This window comes from Prinia subflava, chromosome 8, assembly GCF_021018805.1.
Source record: "Prinia subflava isolate CZ2003 ecotype Zambia chromosome 8, Cam_Psub_1.2, whole genome shotgun sequence".
Taxonomy (NCBI): Eukaryota; Metazoa; Chordata; class Aves; order Passeriformes; family Cisticolidae; genus Prinia; species Prinia subflava.
The window spans coordinates 35,352,186-35,368,834 of NC_086254.1; the positions used below are offsets into that span (position 1 = coordinate 35,352,186).

Here is a 16,649-nt window from a genome sequence, read left to right on the forward strand (position 1 = left end):
TCCGAGGTTCTTTCATTGGGGCTGGGTCAGCAGCAGTTTGATGGACAGGCGGAGAGCAGCAGAGGCGGTGCTCAGCAACTTGACAGGCATGTGGGGAGCAGCGGAGGCGGTACACAGCAGGAGGGGGAGGAACGGAGGAACAGGAACTGGGAATTACAGAACTAGGAACTGGAAACAGAACTCAAAACAGGACAATTACAATTCAATTGTAACTGGGTAAGTGTACATTTAAACATATTCAACTTTAACTCGTTCATTTCAAGCAACAAAGGAGAAATGACTTCAGGCAAAGAACAGGCAGGAAACAGAAGGCACAGAAGCAAGGATTCCATTGGAGACAAATGTAGTGAAAACAGAGAAAGGTTTTGTGCCTCCACACCGCGGTCGGTGAAAAGTCTCCTCCGACGTTGGCTGGGCGGGATCGGAGGGGTGTGAGCGGTTCCCGCCTCAGCCGCCCGCCCCTCGGTCATTGGCTGGGCCGGTGCACACGGGGCCGGGGGGAGGCAGCAGAGTGAAGGTGCCTTTGTGAAAGCCATGGGCTGCATCAAGAGAGAGAACAAACAAAACAGTGTGCCCACAGCAGGGTCAGGGGGAGGCGGGGAAACAAGCAGAGATCTCCAAAGTGCTGCCTGGGCAAATGTGTTGAGTTCCAGAGGAGCCCTGAGGCTCTGCATAGGCAGCAAAAGCCCTCTTAACTTGCTCTTGAGTTTTCCTGGGCTCAGTGTTGCCTTTGGGCCTCTCTGTCTTCTGTTGTCCTCGTCTGCCAACAAGTTGCTGAAATTCCAGGCTGGTCTCTGAGACAGTTGTCAACAGCCCCTCTTCTGCTCCAACAGCCTGCTGGCTATGCAGAGATGATTTCCTTATTTCAAACAGCACAAAACCTGTCCTTCAGAAATCTCAATATTGGGAAGCCTCCTCAAAGCACCAACAGTGTAGCTGCTGTTCGGGCCTTGGTAAAAAACTCTGCTGGGTTTAGTCCATCACTCTGCTCACCTGCTCCATTCCCTTGCCAAATCCCAACCAATGCATGCTGCCTCCCCTTATGTGGGCCCAGGAGAAGCCATTCCCCATGTCCAGCTTTTGGGCTGGAGCTGCAGTTAAGGGAAATCTCCAGAGTCGTTCAGAGTCAGTCGTTGAAGGCTTTCCATGAAAATATTTCACTGGAGCCAGAGAAGGACCTGCACACCCGTGTTTAAAGTCCTCCTCCAGCTTTCTTCCCCACTGGTTCGTCCTTGTAGTATGTTGGGGTTGCAGTAATGATCCTGAGATGGATCTGACAGCTCCATGTCAGCTCACATAAACTATGATTTTGTGAGTGTATGGATATCCCTGCAGGGAAATGCACTGAAGTTTACAGAGCATAACTGCAGGAGCTCAGAGTGAACTATCCTTTTTGCTGTGGTCCTTATATCCAGAGTTTTCCTGAGGTTGTTTGATTTACTTCTCTCACCAAGCTCTCCTTCACCACTGCAGGATTCTTGGTCTCCATGGTTTTGGCATAGCCAGTCCCTTCTGCATGGAGCTGTGGTCCTAAGGCAGGCAGCTTTACTCCTGTGCTCGCTTCCTGGCTCTGTTCTTCAGATGCTCCAGGGAATCCTGGCTGCATCTGTCTGCTGGAAACCATAGCCTTGGGAAGCTTCAGGATTTCAGTTTACTCACAGCTGGAGTCTCCTTCAAACTGAGAAGCCACCATGGATTTCAAGAGTGAACATTCTTAACCACTTTTCTGGTGAGTTTGTCAAGGCAAGCATGTAAACATGCTCTGTTTCAGCTTCCTTGGATGTGTCTGCTTTGGTGGCTCCTCCATCAACAGGCTGCTCCTTTTGCCTAGCTGCCCTCCCTGGCACAGAAGCTTTGGACTCCAGACGATTCCCCAAGATCTCCAACACTTTCACTACAAGCTCCTTGGCCACCATTTCCATTTCTTGACCATAATGTAGAGGTGTCTCTGTTCTCACACAGCCGCCAAAAAGTATTCATCTGATCCTCTGTGCAGCCAGAAAGTTGACACAGTGATCCCAAGGGACCTTGAGCCTCTTTTGTGTTAAACAGTCTCAACCAGCTCTTGGAGCTTCTGGGCTTCTGCTGCAGTCAGCTGCTCAAAGACAGCTCTAAAGAGGCCATCAGCAGTGTTGTTCGCCTTCCTCTGGGAGTCACCAGCAATGCCCAGCTCGGCTCTGGAATAGGTTTGGCCCTCATCCAAAGCTATTTTCGTTTTTCTAAATCTCCCCGATTTCAGGAGGGTCTTTTTGCTCTTCTGTGGAGATGGGCAAGAAGGTTTCTGAGGCGGCAGCTGTTACTCAGCCTGTTAGGTTGCCCCCCATGGGCTCTGAGGACCCTGAGGAAGTGTCAGCATGTACTGACCGAAGGGGAAGCACTATCTTGGCTCTACCTGGCTGCCAAAACATGCCAGTGCTAAAGCTGCTGTGTCAGGGCTCTGCAATTGGGTGTCTTTTTCACCTGTTTCAGATTATATACAAAGTGATAACAGGTAACTTGTCACCAGTGTCCTGGTACTGGATTGGACCCGAAATTAAGGTATTGAGTGAGTTTTTCATACACTCTGCTATTACAAGGGAAATGTGGTGATGGAGTGTGCAAATGGTTTGTTAAAGCATTTTCTGAAAGCACAGAAATCTGGATGGGATGAAGGGTTACCCCCTATGTCAGGTAAGCAACAATAGGGACCGATGGGCACGCCTGTATCTCTGGCTTTCCGGAGCCCCAGATCTTTCAAATCAGATCCAAAGAATAAAACTGAATCCTTCCAGGACAATCTGAAGGTGGGCCAGCCAGTCATGGTCAGATAACCCCAAATTCCAATTGTACCTATGACTCTAACAGCTGTCCAAGGACCACCCCCAGATGGCTACTGACCCTAATGGCCACCAACACAGAATCAATTCCAGATGGATGTTGCCTATGTTCTAATTTCTGAAAGTTACCAATCTCTTTGGTACATCTGCTGAGATACTTTAGTTTATTTTACAGGTCAGATGACTGCTATTGGTCATCATCCTGATGGTAACACCTGAAACACTGCCATGGATAGCAGCATCCTTCAAATGACTCAAAGGCCACCCTAAGTGTGGACTTGCAAACCCAACAGGTCTCATGAGCCAATCTGTTGCTGTCTACAAGGATGCCCTTGTCTGCAGCTGGTGAATAGTCCTGCCTCAGGCAGAAGTCCTTTGGAAGCCTATGGAAAACACAACCAAAACAGAAACACAAGACGTGGAATATCACTGGTCTCAACCTGAACCTAAACACTGTAAATCAAAAATTATAAAATTATAAAACACCTTATGACTTTGCGAGTGAGTCCTGGAGTGTGCCAGGGTGCCTAGCATACCCCTATCTAAATCAACTGTCTAAACTAAATATCTAAAATAAATAACCATAAAAAACACTGTAAAATTGCCCCCAAACATCTCACTGGTGGGACCTTAGGTAGTCAAATTGGTTGGACACCAACAAATACTGTCTAATATCACTTGATCCTTGAAGAGAGTAGAAATATCCGTGCCAACTGAGGTGACAGCTGCAGGACCAAAGTGTTTGCTTTTCATAGGTACCTCTTCTCCATGAGGGTGTTCCTGGCAGAACAACCACACCTTAGAAGGGATGTAACTGGTACATTAAGAACCTGGAAGGGGGTATTAAACACCATTGATCTTGAAACCCTGGCTAATAAATTATGCACAAACAGTGATTTGAGTACTACAGAGCAATCTTGAAAGTCCTCCTTTCCTCACTTCAGGAAATACCCAGTGGTCTGCTTCAACTCTCTTTTCTGTCTCAGGAAAATAGCAGGGTGCTAATCACTGATGACTGGCTGATGCTTTCGGAATTGTTCCAAGCACTGTGTTTCCAGCACTAACTATATCCATGCTCAGTCATGGCTACAGTGTGCAAGGGCCATGACAATCAGAGAAGGAGAAATGAATTTTTTACCCACTGAAATTTGAAAGGCAATTTGGGACAGTGCATGGGCTTTAAGAAAAAAATATACACACATGGCAAACAGTTGATGTAGCTGCCTGCATGGTAAGAGAGGGATTTATATGTGAAAGTAACCCTCTGAAAGCCCAGAACAAAGGGTCTGTCACATTGAAATGTACTTCAACAACAATTCTGAATCCATCCTGATGTGGATAAGACAAGGATGTCTGTGTTTTGGAACCCCCTGTGACAGCTTAACAGTAGATAACACATCCAGCTTACCAACCACTCAAAAGCAGGTATTTGTAACTCTACTAAGAGAGCAGGATGTGATTTCAATTATTACCCACCAGAAGCTGTGCTACAGAACGTACATGCCAACTTTTCTCCAACACCCATTGAAATGAACACTACCATGGTCAAAAAACTGTTGGAACATCCTGGCCTGCACAAGCTGGTACAGCAGCAGAAGAAGAAAAGTCAGAAGACACTGATCAGTGTCCATCACAATACAGAAAAAGCACATCATGTCCTAGAACAAAGTGAGAGGGAATGAGAGAATCACTGGTGAGAAAACTTGCTTGGATGGTTTCCAACTGCCACAGGCTTTTCCAACCTAAGCTGCATCCTGCAGCTGTGATAGTGGCACTAACTGGGATTGGGTTTGTGTTAATAATTGCAGGGTATGTAAGAGTGGGGTACCTAATCCAGCAATCGAGACAACAAACTCCTCCAGAAATACAGAGTTTGAAGGAAGGTAAAGCAAAATATTTGTTTTACCAGAACCAGATGCTGTGTTTTATTTCATAGATATTGCTAAGTTTTAACATTTTGATATGAGAACTAACACCTTTTAAGTCATGTGAATTATGGTAAATGACAAAACACAGGAGACCGATGTTTCTGTTGTGTACGGTTTTGCGGAGGCGCAACAATTCCCCCAGGGCCCAGGTGTCTCAGCCAGCCACCAGTGATCAAAATAGACAGAGAGGGGTTCTTATTTGAAAACCCAGGTGTCCCTTATTACAGCATAACTTGAATGGTGACCAGGGACAAGAACAAGAACAAAGGTAGGGTGGTAGGTTTTATAGGGTAGAGCAAGGGCAAAGTTTAGGGTTGGGGTCTAATAGCTAGAGGAGCAAGGACTGCAAAGGTGGGCTGAAGGAAGGTAACCAATAGGAATACCTGAGGCGGGGACATTGCAGTATAACTTTAACCAATCATAACAAAAGAAGGAGAGAATATTCTAGGTTGATACCTCATTTGTAACTTGGGGGTGGAGTGCTTTTTCTTGGGCTTGCAGGGGCACGCCCTACATCTCCACCTCTTGGGGTGGAGGCACTCCACATGTTTCTCAACCCGTTTGCCCATACTCTTTACATACACCGTGGACACTTCCATAGCAGAGAGGCAAAAGGTACCTGCATGACCGTTTCATGAGGCAAAGATTATCTGCATTCACAGGGTTGGGTGTAGCAGGATGGTCTGCTTGAGCTGGGCTAGAGCAGGTTGAACTGTGTCTTATTTACAAATTATCAGGGATGGACTGAGCAAGGAGGCTCTGCTGATTTTAGTGCTGAAGGGTGCTGAGGCCAAGTACCTGGAATTCCTAATTTGGAATTAGACCCAAAGAAGCACAGAATTAGACTGGTGCTTCCTGACAAAGGCTGGCATCAGCAAGGGCCTGCAGGCCAAGACGGAAGGAAAAGCCACAAGTGTCAAGTAGAAGAAATGAAAGAGCTGACAACTTCTGTTTCAGCAATATTTTGCTGAGCAGGCATGACAACACCTGAACTAAAATTGTGTCTGACTGACAGTCAATCACTTTATACTATAACAGACCAATCCCACATTTTCACAGGAGAGATTTCTTGCCTACCTCCCTAAGGTGTAGAGAGAGGTCATCTCTCAAGGATACCTCTCGAGACTGGGTGAAAGAGATTGCCCGTGGTCGTTGGAAAGAGTGAGTAACATTATTATCCAGTTGAAAATACAACTCTGATATAATTGATTTAATAAGAAGGGCACTATATGAGCAGTTCTATTGGGTGGTAAATAATTCCAATTAAAGCCTTTGATCCTTTTGCCCTTTTCCCTGTAAATGTGTTGAGCCTGTCATTAGAGGGAGTCCCTGCACTTGCCAGAGGTGCCAACCTCAGCTGGCACAGGTTGCCTGTACACTCCAAAACCTCAGACTGCCACCCCCACTTGGATTGCATTACTCCAAGAGGGACAACATCTGAATAGGGAAGCAGTCTTGGAAAATGGAACAGCTGGAGATTGTTCCAGATCAGCCACAGGGGGGAAGATTTGGATGAAATTTTTTGTTTTAGTCTCACAGAGAACAATAGAACAACAGAACAATAGAAGCCAAAATTTGAAACTTCAAAGCTTTAGTAAAAATATAATAAAAATAAGGGCCTGAAAGACATAGACTGGTGGAACTGCTTGTCAAATCTGTTTCCTTCTATTGCCTCAATATTGAAACAATTTATGAGTTTGGTATTAAAGAGACTCAGATTTCTATTAATTGTAGAGATTGCAGTTTTACTCAAGATTGAGTCCTTCTCAAGTATGGCCAACAGGTCTTGCTCAGATTCATGGATACAGATATGATTCTACTCCAATTTAAAATGTGCAGGGTGTATTGTGTTCAAAGAAACTCCAATCTAAAGGGGACTTTGAAGACATGAGCAAGAGAACTTGACTGACAGCAACCTGCCTGTATAAGTGAGTCTGTTTTGGGAACTATGAGAGATAAAACAATGTTTTGCTTCAGCCATTGTTTCAGCCATAAGAATGTACACTTATGTCACATAGGCAAAGATGTAGCAAGCACAGCGCCAGGTCTTGTGAGCGTGGGGCAGGAGGAAAAAGGGAGTGAACCAGTGTTTGTCAGTAGGGAGAGAAAGGGGAGAAGAAAGGAGGTGTTGGTCTGAGCGCCGTAGGTGGTTGGAAAGAATGTGAGTTATTGAGAACCCAGCCGTGGGAAAGGGGACAGGGACCTCCACCAGCTGGGGAAGGACATCAAAGTGTGTGCATTTTAGGGGGAGGTCTGCCTCCTCAGTGAGACACACCCAGCTCAGCTGACAAATAGTTTTACTTTGATGTTCTTGTTCTGTATTTTATCAGTGACTGTGTATTTTTCACAGGACAAAACACATCAAATTGTCTGAAAGCAGCAAAGTTGCAACAAAACTGCAAACTTAGCAAGTATTTCTTAAACCTAATTTTGTTTGCTTGGGAACATTTTCCCTGTAACACCTTCAGGGCAGGGCCACCAGCCACACACTGGCCTGATGGTCCCTCAGCTCCCCAGGCTGGGATGAGGGACTGATGATACCACCGGGTTCCTGCTCCCCCAGAATCCCAGGATGGCTCCAGCTGGAAAGGACCAGAGTGGCTCACCTGGTCCAACTTCCCTGCTCAACAGGGGTCATCCCAGAGCAAGTGGAACAGGATTGTGTCCAGACAGTTCTGGAATATCTCCAGTGAGAAGGACTCCACACCCTCTCTGGGCAATCTGTTCCTGTGCTCAGTCTCCACATGGGAAAGAATTTCTTCTTCATATTCAAGTGGAACTTTGTTATAAATGCCAGGACAATTTATTTCCAAATTCAATAATTTGGTTTATTAAAAATTCAAATCACAAAATTTGGATTGGAACCAAATCACAGAATTTTAGGCAGCAAAACCCCCACAAACAGTGATACCTACTTGACAGAGTTTTCCTGGGAAAATAGCCAAGGGTGACCCTGAGACACAGCATCTGGCAGTCTGCTGTCTCTAGCTGGGTACCCAAATTTGCCCGCTTAGGCACTCAGTTTAAATACCTTCCCCATAGTTTCTGTTAAGCACCGGCAATTAAGAGTGTTTTCATTAGGCCCTGAAAGAGTCCCTCGCTCCGTATTCAAGTGCTAATGTCCAGATTCAGTCCTTGCTTTGAGGTGATTATCGGCCGTAGCAGCATGGATGGCTTGCTGCACGTAGTCAGAGTGTAGGTTGGCGATGTTCATTGTCTTCTTCTGACAGCGTTTTTGCCTTGTATTTTTCACCTTCTATTTCTGGACCGGGAAAATCAGGAGAGGTGCTCAACAGGAATCTGTGAGGCACACGGGTGGAGCACGTACACATCTATCATACATTTATACAGTATATTACAGTTTCCAGTTTACAATCATCCATAAAACATGAATTAAATATTTTTCACAAACTTCCTGGTTAAGAGTTTCTGCCTGTTGCCTCTTGTCCCATTGCTGGGCACTGCCTCTTGGCATCCCCTTTTTAGATATTCACACACTTTGATGAGGTAAATGTGGGACATGCGTGTCTTGAGGGACTCTGGGCTGCAGCCAGAGATGAGGCGAGGCAGTCTCGAGAGGAGCGGGACCTGTGTGAGGCCCTGCCCAGCCCCTGAGGGGAGCAGTGCCCACAGAGGCACCTCGGCCCCTCCGCTCTGGAGCTGCAGCAGGGCCAGGACGGTTGTGACTCCTCCTGGGGCCCCCGCCCACAGCCTGAGGGGGGAGATGGAGCAGACCAGGGCTGCCGGGCACAGGCCGGGGCTGCCGGGCACAGACCAGGGCTGCTGGGTGGGCTCCAAGCCCTTCCTGTGGGGCAGGCCCAGCCCCAGAGAGCCGCTGCCTCCCTTAGGTCCCCAGCTGTTCCTTATCTCATTGCCTGGGGAAAGGACAGGCCTTTTGTAATATATGATGTCAGATAATTCGTGTTCATACAATGTAAATGTAAAATCATTCATTGTGAAAAATAGGGCTATTTAATTTATGTTTTATGGATAATTATAAACTGGAAACTGTAATATACTGTATAAATGTATGATAGATGTGTACGTGCTCCACCCGTGTGCCTCACAGATTCCTGTTGAGCACCTCTCCTGATTTTCCCGGTCCAGAAATAGAAGGTGAAAAATACAAGGCAAAAACGCTGTCAGAAGAAGACAATGAACATCGCCAACCTACACTCTGACTACGTGCAGCAAGCCATCCACGCTGCTACGGCCAATAATCACCTCAAAGCAAGGACTGAATCTGGACATTAGCACTTGAATACGGAGCGAGGGACTCTTTCAGGGCCTAATGAAAACACTCTTAATCGCCGGTGCTTAACAGAAACTATGGGGAGAATATTGCTGAAGGGGAAATAAAGTGTATTTAAACTGAGTCCCTAAGCGGGCAAATTCATGTACCCAGCTAGAGACAGCAGACTGCCAGGCTCTGTGTGTCTCAGAGGTCACCCTTGGCTATTTTCCCGGGAAAAACTCTGTCAAGTAGGTATCGCTGTTTGTGGGGGTTTTGTTGCCTAAAATTCTGTGATTTGATTCCAATCCAAATTTTGTGATTTGAATTTTTAATAAACCAAATTATTGAATTTGGAAATAAATTGTCCTGGCGTTTATAACAATTTTGGCGCCCAACAGCGGGGCCAGTTTTGAATATTCTACGGACCCCCGCTTCTGACCAGGAGGTGCCCCGCCGTAAAAAGCGGCCTGGCAGAGCGGGTAAGTCCGGAAGAACGAACTGGCTTTACGAACCCAGAACCCACAACACCGAAGGTATTAGGTGTTAGGACAAGCTAGCTTGGGGAGGGCTCTAGAACTCAGCAGGGGTTTCCCTGGTAACCACGGTATTTTTTTTCACTCGTAAAAATCGACGTGCACAAAGAATCCAGGCAGGAAAAGGACCATAAGTATAGTGTGGTTGAGTGGGGTGACCAAGTGTTTGAGAACGTGTATATGTGCGTGTGAGTGTGTGCGTGAACGAGACGTGATTTATCACGAAGCGAGAGTGGACCTTGAGGTCGTGGTTCCGTTGCTCCTGCGAGGGACACGGCCGACCGATTGGGAAGCTATTGGAAAGCGTGATATTTCGCGTGTGAATATTACCCGACGGGGTGTGGGAGTCACCAGGAGTCCTGAAGGAAAGAGGACGTCCCTTCAAGTTCGGGGACTAGTAAGCCTTCTTGACCGCGACCGAGAGGGGTCCGTTAATTTTTTCGGTGGTGGTTGCAGAGCCCGCTGTTAACTGAACATCCACAGAACGGTCATCTGCTGGATTATTAAGTTAACGGCACCAAGTTCTGAAAACTTGGGATTTAATTTTTATATAGTATCTCATAACTTCTGTGCCATGGGGAGTATGGGAGCGTATCTCAGTAGAGATCAGGAGGATGATTTGTGGGAAGACTCGGCAGAAGTGGTTCCTGAGATCCCAAGGGGAAGCCCCTTGAGATGGATGTTGGAATATTGGAACGAATGTCCTGGAAGGAGGGAGAAATCTAAGAAAAAGATGATTTACTTTTGTATGGAAGTCTGGGGGGGGGGAAGAAGATTGGGAAATATGTGGTTTGGCCGATGCTTGGCAAGTTCGAGTCATGGACATGCCAGGCCCTGTGTAAGTATGTAAGGAATAAGGAGGATAGAGAGACAGATGAGCTAGAGTATGCACGGTTATGGGAGGAATCCCGGGTCGGGATGTACCCGATGAAAACAGGGAGAAAGGAGGAATGGGACCCTCTGGACTACCTTCCACCCCCCTGTACATCTCCGCCAGCACAAGCCCCTGACTCGACACAAGAACCCGGTCCTGACCCTAATCTACAGCCCGTTCAGGACCGCCCGGTAATAGCTTCAGCGCCGCCGCTGGAAACCGGGGTCCTGGTGGCGGAGGCTCCGGCCCCACCGCTTTTCAGTCATCCTGAGGTCTCACCCCTTGAGACAAATGCAATCTCTCTCCCCGGCCCAAGCCAGCGTCCGCACCCGGAGCCAAAACCCGTACTCCCCTCCGCGAGTAGGAAAACTAGTCGGAGAGGTAGGAAAATTGGTGAAGAAAATAGCAAAACAGAAGAAGAAGGTAAGAGTCTATACCCTTTGCGAGAGGTACCCACTTCCCCAGGGATCATTGGTTATGTTCATATACCTATCAGTTCTATGGATGTGAGGGCTTTTAAGCGAGAAATGGGAAATTTGATGGATGATCCTTTGGGAGTTGCGGAAAGGGTTGATGAGTTTTTAGGAACTAGCATATATACCTATGATGATATCATGGCAATTTTGAGAATCTTGTTTAATCAAGAGGAAAGGGAACTGGTCCGACAAGCAGGGATGCGGGAGTGGGAAAGGCAGAATCCCCAGGGAACCCCCGGAGACTTAAAATGGCCCACCCGTAGACCGGAGTGGAATCCCCAAACAGAGGATGGGCGGAAGAGCATGATGGATCTACGGAGTATTGTTATACAGGGCATTAGGGAAGCGGTGCCTCGGGGGCAGAACATCAGTAAAGCTATGAATGAATGCCAGGGTAAGGATGAGGCGCCAACTGAGTGGTTGGAAAGGTTAAGAAAGAGCTTACAGATATTCAGTATATATCAGGTATATACAGTATATACAGGTATATATCTATACCTGTATTCAGGTACAGATCCTAATTCCCCTGTGGGAGAGATGTTGCTAAAAGGTTCAGTTTGTAGCTAAGTCCTGGGAGGACATCAGAAGGAAATTGGAGAAAATTGAGGATTGGCAAGGAAAAGGTTTACAGGAGTTGTTAAGAGAGGCTCAAAGGGTGTATGTGCGACGGGAAGAGACGTTGCAAAAGACCCAGGCGCGTGTTTTGGTGGCGGCCGTAAGAGAAATCCAGGGCAAGGGACCATCACAAAGGTCTGAATTTTTGGAGAAAAGTGGCGTTAGGGAAAAACCGGGAAGGCTCCCCCCGGACTGACAAGAGGCTCGTAAGGAGGCTCCTTGGTGTTTTTACTGTGGGGAAAAGGGACACATCAAAAGGGAATGTCGTAAGAGGAAGAAGGATGAAAAAATGTTCAAGAGTGAATAGGACACCCTTGGGCTCTTTTTTCTGGGGTCTGGTCCATCTAATGAGCCTAAGGTAAAATTGAAAATAGGCCCCCACGGAGAGGAGGTGTTGTTTTTAGTTGATACTGGAGCTGAACGTTCTACGGTTAAGAAATTAGCAAAAGGTTGTTTAAGAGTAATGGTATGGTTTTAGTGATTGGAGCTAAGGGAGAACCCTTCAGGGTTCCTATAATTGAGGAGGTGAAGGTGGAATTAGGTGATAAAGCATGTGTGATTGATCTGTTGTTGGTGGAGGAGGCAGACTATAACCTGCTCGGAAGAGATTTGATAGTAAGGATGGGAATAAATCTCATGGTGGAAGGTATGTATATCATGGTAAGGTTGTGTCAGCTGACTGAGAGAGATGAGGGAAAAATTGATCCCTCAGTGTGGTATACTCCAGGGAAGGGGGGAATCATAGACATGGATCCGATTGAAATAGAAATACAAAAATCGGAGGACCCCATCAGGGTCAAGCAATATTATACCTCCCTGGAAGGAAGGAAGGGGTTGAAACCTATAATAGAAGATCTACTCAAAAGAGGTGTCCTGGAACCCTGTATTTCTAAACATAACACCCCCATCCTAGCTGTAAAGAAACCTGATGGGAATTATCGATTGGTTCGGGATCTGAGGGCAGTAAACCAGAGAGCAAAAACTAATTTTCCCGTCGTGGCAAACCCCTATACCTTGTTAAACCAGATATCTCCCGAGGATGTTTGGTATAGTGTGATAGATCTGAAGGATGCATTCTGGACATGTCCCCTGGCTGAGAACAGTAGGGATTTCTTTGCCTTTTAGTGGGAGGATCCGGACACAAATAGAAAACAACAGTTGAGGTGGACTACCCTGCCTCAGGGTTTTACAGACTCACCAAACCTGTTTGCCCAGGCTCTGGGGAAATTGCTTGATCAGTTTGTCCCCGTGGAAGGGACGAAAATTTTGCAATATGTGGATGATATATTGGTTACCGGGCCGGAAGAAGATGGAGTTAGATTGGGTACAATAAAGCTCTTGAATTTCCTAGGGGAAAAAGGATTAAAGGTGTCAAAGTCAAAATTACAGTTCACAGAGCAAGAAGTGAAATACTTAGGGCATTGGTTGGTAAAAGGGAAAAAGAAGTTAGATCCAGAACGGATATCGGGAATTATTGCTATGCCACCGCCGCGCTCGAAACGGGAGGTCCGACAATTACTGGGACTCCTGGGGTATTGTAGGCAATGGATTGAGGGATACAGCGAGAAAGTTAAGTTTCTTTATGAGAAGCTCACCACAGGTTGGGTAAAATGGAATGAACAGGATGATTTAAGGTTAGAAAACCTTAAGGGGGTCTTGGTAACAGCCCCGGTGTTGAGTTTGCCAGATATAAACAGGCAGTTCCAACTATTTGTGGATGTTAGTAATCAAACGGCGTACGGAGTTTTAACATAGGAATGGGCGGGAGCTAGAAAACCAGTGGGGTACGTGTCGAAGTTATTGGATCCTGTCAGCCGAGGGTGGCCGACGTGCTTACAGGCAATTGTGGCAGTAGCTTTAATGGTGGAGGAAGACAAGAAGGTAACTTTTGGTGCTCCCCTGATAGTATATACTCCTCACAATGTCCGGAGCTTATTATAGCAAAAAGCCGATAAATGGCTCACGGATTCCCGATTGCTAAAATATGAAGCAATTTTGATTAATTCCCCCGAACTAGAGCTCCGTACAGCCGCAGCTCGAAATCCCGCCCAGTTTCTGTTTGGGGAAGGGTCTGAAGAATATAGTCACAACTGCTCTGAGATTATTGAATTACAAACAAGAATATGACCCGATTTAGAGGAGGAAGAGCTGGAGGAAGGCGAGAAGTGGTTTGTGGATGGGTCTGCACGGGTTGTGGATGGAAAGCGGAAAACGGGGTATGCTATTGTAGATGGAAAGACTGGAAAGGTTATTGAATCAGGACCTCTGAGTGCTGATTGGTCAGCCCAAGCGTGTGAAGTTTTTGTGGTCCTACAAGCTTTAAAAAGGCTTAAAGGAAGGACTGGGACCATCTTCACTGATTCTAAATACTCTTATGGAATAATACATACTTTTGGAAAAATCTGGGAAGAGAGGGGGCTGATCAGCACCCGTGGGAAGGGATTGATACATGGTGAATTAATTTGGCAGGTTCTGGAAGCAGTTAGGGGACCAAAAGCAATCGCGGTGGTGCATGTAAGGGGCCATCAGACTGGTGCTCAGTTCAGGACTTGCAGAAACAATCTAGCAGATCAGGAGGCAAAGAGGGCAGCTCTCCTCTCAGTAAAGACCCTGGAGATAAAGGAAAGTAAACCTCAAGAATACCCCTGTCGGCTATCTGAGGATGAGGTTAAGGAATATAGCCGACTGGGAGCCAAGCAGGAGGGGGGGAAATGGAAGTTGCCTGAAGGGAGGGAATTGATATCTAAGGAATATACTAGGAAGATTTTGAATAGATTACATGCCCAAACCCATTGGGGCTCACAGGCACTAGCGGAACACTTCTTGAAATTCTTTGGCTGTAAAGGGATATATGAATTAGCAAAACAGGAGGTACTGGGTTGTGTTGTATGTCAGAGGATAAACAGAACAAGGTCCAAACACCATCCTTGGGGAGGGCGACCTTTAGCATACCGCCCCTTTGGCAGGGTGCAAATAGATTATACCAAACTTCCAAAGGTGGGAAGGTGTAAATATTTATTAGTAATAACGGACCAATTCACTCGCTGGGTAGAGGCTTTCCCGAGTTCAAAGCCATTGCCCAGGTAGTGGCTAAGGTGATATTGGAAGAAATTATTCCCCGCTATGGTATTATAGATTATATAGATTCATACCAAGGCACACACTTTACTTCAAAGGTTATAAGGCATTTGGCAGACGCCTTGGGAATACGGTGGGATTATCACACCCCTTGGCATCCTCAGAGCTCAGGGAGAGTTGAGCAGATGAATCAGACTATAAAGGCTCAGCTAGCTAAGTTAATGCTTGAAACAAAAATGTCCTGGGTAAAATGTTTACCTTTAGCTTTGCTAAATATAAAGATGATCCCAAATTCAAAGGGAGGGCTATCCCCATTTGAGTTGCTATATGGGATGCCTTATGAACATGTTATGCCAGTGGGACATCCCCAAGTGGAGGACTCGCAGCTGCAGCCTTATTTGGCTGCTGTCAATAAAAACTTACAAGAATTAAGGAAAAAAGGAATACTTATACAGAGTACTCCCTTGGGATTTGCTATTCACGATATACAACCAGGAGATAAAGTACTGATAAAAGTTTGGAAAGCGGTGTCACTAACCCCTCATTGGTAGGGACCCTTTCTTGTCCTTTTAACTACAGATACAGCCATCCGAACAGCTGAGAGAGGTTGGACACACGCCTCCAGAGCTAAGAAATTAGCAGCCCCGAGGGAAAATCCCAAGTGGAAAGTCATCTCTTTCCCCGGAGATCTGAAGTTCCGGCTACACCGAGGACGCAACCGCCCGGAGGAACATCAAGCCGCAGCCTAAAGAATCCTCAAAGGAAACTTTGTATCCACCCAAAAAGGAAAACTAAAAAGAGGGAAGGGTAACCCGAAGGGAGGTATTTCTCCTTGGTCATACGATCTTAAAAATTGCGGTCTGCTGGAAGTAGTGTGGGTTAATCTGGCAAATACCTGAAATTCAGCCGACGGGGGGGAGGAGAAAGTGTGAAAAGCATAGAAGTGGAGAAATTGATCCAGTAAAGCTCCTATTGTGACAAAAGGGCAACTCAAGCCGTCCAGGGAAAACAACCCAACAGAAAATGAAGGAAGGATCAGGAAGGGGGTCTGAGCAACCTGTTCTTGCTGTTGAGAAGAACCCGGAACCAGCCATTGGTTGCAACCCAATGGGCGTTGGCATAAACAGAGGAACTCGTTTGTGGATTTCCCTACTGATCATAAGCTTAACTGTAATACCTACAAAGGGTCAGTACAATGAAACTGGACTCAGCCTGGGGATTCCTAGAGAGGACGGTCTCAAAGTTGACATGATGTCCAAAATGGAGCACCTTCAAAAGGGAAATCTGGATGAGGGAAGGAAATTGATTAAAAGAAACTCCAGCCCACAGACCTTGTCTAAAGATTTATGGCCAGAAATACCCTCTTCTTTCAAGAGGAGCCCCTCAGAAGGAACCTCGGAGGGAGTTGTAATCACATGCAACCCGGCTCAAATAGCAAAAGCTGAAATGAGAATCCACAAATTTCTAATCAGTATACAAATTGAATTAAAAAGGCTGCAGAAGATAATGGAACTGGTGGGAGACAACACTCCGAAAAGTAAAAGTAATTTAATTTGGACTGAAATAGAAAATTGGGCAAATGTGCAGTCAAAGAGGGTGGACTGTCTCATAAAAAGGGAAGAAGAAAATATGTTAAGCAAGCTAAAGAATCCGGACACCCGGTTTTCAATGTGGGGGTGGATAATAAAAAGGGGAGGAGGGATAATAGGATTATGGGCTATGGGAATGATATGGATCCTGGTAAATCCCAGACTTACCATGAAATACATGATCCCCTGGTGTTGGATAACAAGGAGAATGGGAACTTTTAGAATTATGAATACAAAGAAAAACCAAAGAAAAAGGGCTGCTCAGGTTTTAAAAAGGTTTGAAATACAATTTGGGAAGAAGGGTGTTAATGGGCAGTAATAGAGGAAAACAATAAGGCAAATACAAAACATGAATTAAAATTGTTGACAAAAGAGAGAAATGGGGGAATTGTGAAAAACAGGGTTATTTAATTCATGTTTTATGGATAATTATAAACTGGAAACTGTAATATACTGTATAAATGTATGATAGATGTGTACGTGCTCCACCCGTGTGCCTCACAGAT

The 16,649-nt window shown here is 46.0% G+C and overlaps 1 long non-coding RNA gene across 1 annotated transcript; it reads left to right on the forward strand.

Annotated features, from left to right (window-relative positions):
* Window positions 1-73: 73 nt before the first annotated feature.
* On the forward strand, window positions 74-6,389 carry LOC134554225 (uncharacterized). Its single transcript, XR_010081208.1, has 3 exons — window positions 74-216; window positions 1,474-1,729; window positions 2,992-6,389. It is a non-coding gene; the product is annotated as an uncharacterized LOC134554225 (long non-coding RNA).
* The last annotated feature ends 10,260 nt before the right edge of the window (window positions 6,390-16,649 follow it).